This window comes from Scyliorhinus canicula, chromosome 10 (genome assembly GCF_902713615.1).
Source record: "Scyliorhinus canicula chromosome 10, sScyCan1.1, whole genome shotgun sequence".
NCBI classification, from domain to species: Eukaryota; Metazoa; Chordata; class Chondrichthyes; order Carcharhiniformes; family Scyliorhinidae; genus Scyliorhinus; species Scyliorhinus canicula.
This window is the reverse complement of record NC_052155.1, coordinates 116,666,136-116,672,135: the sequence shown is the minus strand read 5'-3', so window position 1 is coordinate 116,672,135 and position 6,000 is coordinate 116,666,136.

The following is a 6,000-nucleotide window of genomic DNA, read 5'->3' as shown; positions in this document are numbered from 1 at the left end:
ATCCCCCCCCCCTCCTCTCTTTGCCAACCTCACTCCGGACTGTAAACCCATAGCCACTCGCAGCAGGCGGTACAGCCTACAGGACAGGGTGTTCATTCGATCCGAGGTTCGGAGGCTTTTACGTGAGGGGATCATAGAGGCCAGTAACAGTCCCTGGAGAGCTCAGGTGGTGGTCGTGTAAAAATTCCGCATGGTCATTGATGGAACCATCAATTCAGCGAACACATGTAGTTGGATCTGAACAGAGGCTTTAATACACTTACAACAGAGCCAGCCTATTCGTCGTTGATTTGGCAGGCTGGCTCTAAGGCACTGATCTTTATACATCGGTCCTAGGGAGAAGAGTCCTGGGCGGAGCCAAGGGAGGAGCCCTGTACAACCCTCGGGTACTCCCAGAGTGACTCCCCCTGGTGGTCGGATAGTACAACTGCACTTACAATGGTGGATAGTGAACATATATACACGGAGTTATATTGGCAACTATATACAGCATTGATCTTACAACGGGTAGATAACGAACATATATACATGGAGTGATATTGGCAACCATATATAGTGTGAATCACATTCACCACAGTCATAGACTATAGTCAGACTATTAATCGGTTTACGCTCCACGACGCGTACCCCCTCCCCAGGATTGCAGACATGGTGAATCAGATCGCCCAGTATCGGATTTTTTCCATGGTGGATCTGAAGTCTGCATACCACCAACTCCCAATCAGCCCGGAGGACCGCCACTTCACAGCGTTTGAGGCCGATGGCCGCCTCTTCCACTTCCTCCGGGTCCCCTTTGGCGTCACGAATGGGGTTTCGGTATTCCAACGAGCAATGGACCGAATGGTGGACCAGTACGGGCTGCGGGCCACGTTTCCGTACTTGGATAACGTCACCATCTGTGGCTATGACCAGCAGTACCACGATGCCAACATCAACCGATTTCTCCAGATGGCCCAGAAGCTTAACCTCACATACAACAAGGAGAAATGCGTTTTCCGCACGACCAGACTAGCCATCCTCGGCTATGTCGTGGAAAACGGAGTCCTGGGTTCCAACCCGGACCGAATGCGCCCCCTCTTAGAACTCCCTCTCCCTCATTGTCCCAAGGCCCTCAAACGGTGCTTGGGATTATTTTCGTAATATGCCCAGTGGGTCCCTCAATATGCGGACAAAGCCCGCCCACTCTTCAAGGCCACACTTTATCCCCTGTCAGCTGAGGCTCGCCAGGCCTTCAACTGCATCAAGGAGGACATCGCCAAAGCAGCCATGCGGGTGGTGGATGAATCCGTCCCTTTCCAGGTTGAGAGCGACGCCTCAGAGGTAGCTCTTGCAGCCACTTTAAATCAGGCAGGGAGACCAGTCGCATTTTTCACCCGAACCCTCTCCGCTTCAGAACTTCGACACTCCTCAGTCGAAAAGGAAGCACAAGCCATTGTGGAGGCTATTCGTCACTGGAGGCACTACCTCGCAGGTAGAAGGTTCACCCTCATCACTGACCAAAGATCGGTCGCCTTCATGTTTGACAACTCGCAAAGGGGCAAAATTAAAAATGACAAAATTCTGAGGTGGAGGATCGAAGTCTCCACCTACAATTACGATATTATGTATCGACCGGGGAAGCTCAACGAGCCCCCAGATGCCCTGTCCCGCGGGGCGTGTGCCAGCGCACAGAGCGACCGCTTAAGAACCATCCACAATGACCTCTGCCACCCGGGGGTCACCCGGCTCGCCCACTACATTAAAGCCCAAAATCTGCCTTTCTCCACCGAGGAGGTAAAAGCGGTCACCAGGGATTGCCCGATCTGTGCAAACCGCACTTCTACAGACCAGACAGGACCCACCTGGTAAAGGCTTCTAGGCCCTTTGAATGCCTCGCTATCGATTGCAAAGGGCCACTCCCCTCGACTAACAGGAATGTGTACTTCCTGAACATCATAGACGAGTTCTCCCGTTTTCCCTTTGCTATCCTGTGCCCCGATATGACCTCCCACACAGTCATTAGGGCCCTGCATAGTATCTTCACCCTGTTTGGTTTCCCCAGCTATGTACACAGCGAACGGGGTTCGTCCTTTATGAGCGACGAGCTGCGTCAGTACCTGCTCGACAAGGGCATCGCCTCGAGCAGGACTACCAGCTAGAACCCCAGGGGGAACAGGCAGGTGAAGAGGGAGAATGCGATGGTCTGGAAGACTGTCCTACTGACCCTCCGGTCCAGGAATCTCCCGATCTCCCATTGGCAAGAAGTCCTCCCCGACGCGCTCCACGCTATTAGGTCCCTCTTATGTACCACAACCAACCAGACCCTTCACGAGCGGCTCTTTATTTTTTCCAGGGGCACTACCACGGGGGTTTCGCTCCCGGCATGGTTGAAGATACCGGGCCCAGTACTCCTCCGGAAGCACGTCAGGGCGCACAAAACTGACCCACTCATAGAGAAAGTGCACCTACTGCATTCGAACCCCCAGTACGCCTTCGTAAAGTTTCCTGACGGCCGTTAGGACACTGTATCCCTCCGGGACCTAGCACCTGCAGGATCCAACCCCCCCACTACCACCGCCGAGGTACCCCTCACACTATATCCCACCCAACTCGCCCCCCACACCCCCGCACCTACCAGTTCGCTACATTTTTTTTGTACGCCCGTGCCAGCTAGCTCCCAGTGCCCCCAGTCCCCAGTCGAACCAGATGGGTACGAAGCTCGGGCGGAATCGCCCCCGGAGTCCGCCATCGTACCCCAACTGACGGTGCTCATCCAGCCACCAGAAGGGGCTGCAACCCCGGTGCTCCGCCGATCACAGCGGACAACTCGGCCACCGGACAGACTCAATCTGTAAGCCACCACCCCTGCCGGACTTGATTTTTTTACAGGGGGTGAATGTGGTGAATCACAGTAGCGTAATTCACACTGTATTACTATGTCTCTGTCAGCTCGACACACGAGCAGCTGCGCTGCTCTGCCACTAGGGGAGATGCACTGGGAGTGTACGGAAGTTTGTACTGGGCTCCACCCTTGGCTCCGCCCATGGCTCCTCCCCCACCCGGAAGTATAAAGATCAATGCTGTGAGCCTGTTGCCAGTTCATCTCGAGTTCATCCTGTCACAGGCAGGCTCTGTTGTAAGACGATTAAAACCACTGTTCACATCTAACCACGTGTCGCGTGAATTGATGGTCTCATCAAGTACAATAAGTAAGAACAGTATGTACAATATAATACAGTCGTTCACCACATTCACCCCTTGTTAAAAAAGAGTCCGGCAGGGGTGAAGTGGACGGGTTGAATTAGCGATCGAGTCTGTCGGGGGCTCTGACCTTCCGCTGTGATCGCCTCAGTCCCAGCTGTGGTGAGGACACTGGTGTCGGATGAAGTGTTGAGGCCTGCGTATCCAGGAGCCTGTCGTCTTCTGGATAAGTAGCAACGGAGGGAGACGGTGTAGAGTCGTGAGTAGCAATGGACGGAGATAGTGTAAAGTCAAGGGTAGTGGTGATGGCCGCTGGGGAACCTACGAGTGCCAAGTCCCGAAGGGAAACTGTGTCCTCCCGCCCGTCATGGTGTGCCACGTAGGCATATTGGGGGTTAGCATGGAGGAGAAAGACCTGTTCGACCAGGGGATCCAACTTGTGACTCCTCTCATGCTTCTGGAGGAGGAGGGGCCCTGGAACCGTCAACTACGATGGGAGCGAGGCCCCTGAAGTGGACTTCCTGGGGAAGACAAACATTCTCTCGTGAGGTGTCGCATTGGTGGCGACCGGATGGAGTGAAGCGCATCGGGAAGGACCTCCTGCCAGCGGGAGACAGGGAGACTTCTAGACCGTAGGGCAAGAAGGACGGCCTTCCAGACCGTCGCGTTCTCCCTCTCCACCTGTCCATTTCCCCGGGGGTTGTAGCTGGTAGTCCTGCTTGAGGCGATGCCCTTGCTAAGCAGGAACTGACGCAGCTCATCACTCATGAAGGAGGAAACCGAACAAGTGAAGAGGCCGTGCAGGGCCTTGATGACTATGGCAGAGGTCATGTCAGGGCACGGGATAGCGATAGGGAAACGGGAGTACTCATCAATGATGTTGAGAAAGTACACATTACGGTCAGTGGAGGGGAGGGGCCCTTTGAAATCGATGCTGAGGCACTCAAAGTGGCGGGAGGCCTTTACCAGGTGTGCTCTATCCAGCCAATAGAAGTGTGGTTTGCACTCTGCGCAGACCTGGCAGTCCCTGGTCATGGTCCTGACCTCCTCGATGGAGTAAGGGGGAGGGGGCAGCATGGAAATGGATGGAGAGAGCGTCATGTGGGGATACAAGCCTGGGGACCCTGGTAACGGCGCCGTGGCCGCTCCCTCCCACGAGGTATACCACGAGTCCGGTGGTGGCGGCTACCCTCAAGATTTGGGGCAGTGGAGGCGACATAGGGTAGAAGTGGGGGGCTCGATGGAGGCTCCGTTAAGGGGGAACCATAGGTTCGTCCCGGGGAACATAGAACATAGAACATAGAACAGTACAGCACAGAACAGGCCCTTCGGCCCTCAATGTTGTGCCGAGCCATGATCACCCTACTCAAACCCACGTATCCACCCTATACCCGTAACCCAACAACCCCCCCTTAACCTTACTTTTATTAGGACACTACAGGCAATTTAGCATGGCCAATCCACCTAACCTGCACATCTTTGGACTGTGGGAGGAAACCGGAGCACCCGGAGGAAACCCACGCAAACAAGGGGAGGACATGCAGACTCCACACAGACAGTGACCCAGCCGGGAATCGAACCTGGGACCCTGGAGCTGTGAAGCATTTATGCTAACCACCATGCTACCCTGCTGCCCTGGAGAGCAGGATGGGGGATTTCAGGGATGGTATAGAGCGGGCATTAGACAGCTGAGGGACCTGTTTATTGACGGAAGGTTTGCGAGCCTGGGGGAGTTGGAGGAGAAATTTGGGCTCCCGCCGGGAAACATGTTTAGATATCTGCAGGTAAAGGCATTTGCTAGACGGCAGATGGAGGGATTCCCTGCGCTCCCCGCGAGGGGGGTGAGTGACAGGGTGCTCTCGGGGGTCTGGGTCGGGGAGGGGAAGATATCCGATATCTACAAGCTTATGCAGGAGGTGGAAGAGGCGTCAGTAGAGGAGCTGAAAATGAAGTGGGAGGGGGAACTGGGGGAACAGATCGAAGACGGGACATGGGCTGATGCCCTGGAGAGGGTAAATTCTTCCTCCTCGTGTGCGCGGCTTAGCCTCATTCAATTCAAGGTGCTGCATAGGGCCCACATGACTAGGACGAGGATGAGTAGGTTCTTTGGGGGTGAAGATAGGTGTGTCAGGTGCTCGGGAAGTCCAGCGAACCATGCCCATCTGTTCTGGGCATGCCCGGCATTGGAGGAGTTCTGGAAGGGGGTGGCGAGGACGGTGTCAAGGGTGGTGGGATCCAGGGTCAAGCCAGGATGGGGACTCGCAATCTTTGGGGTTGGGGTAGAGCCGGGAGTGCAGGAGGCAAAAGAGGCCGGTGTGCTGGCCTTTGCGTCCCTAGTAGCCCGGCGAAGGATTTTGCTACAATGGAAGGACGCGAGACCCCCAAGCGTGGAGACCTGGATCAATGACATGGCAGGCTTCATTAAGCTTGAGAAGGTTAAATTCGCCCCGAGAGGATCGGTGCAAGGGTTCTTTAAACGGTGGCAACCTTTCCTCGACTTTCTGGCTCAACGATAGGATACTGGGACAGTAGCAGCAAACGTTGATTATGTTTGCTTATTTTATTTAAATTTGATTTATTTAATTAAAATTTATGGTTAAGTTCTCTTGTTGGGGGTGGGCTGGGGGGAGTGTGATACATGTGATGTTATGGTATGGGGGGAATTGTGGGTGTTATGGGGCTGTTAGTTGCATATTACTGCTTGTTGCTATACTTGTTGTTATATTTTTATATTTTCTGTAAAAAATTCCAATAAAAATTATTTTAAAAAAAGGTTAAGGAGCTTGGCAGTGTGGAGGAAATGTTGGAGGTTAGCGTCAT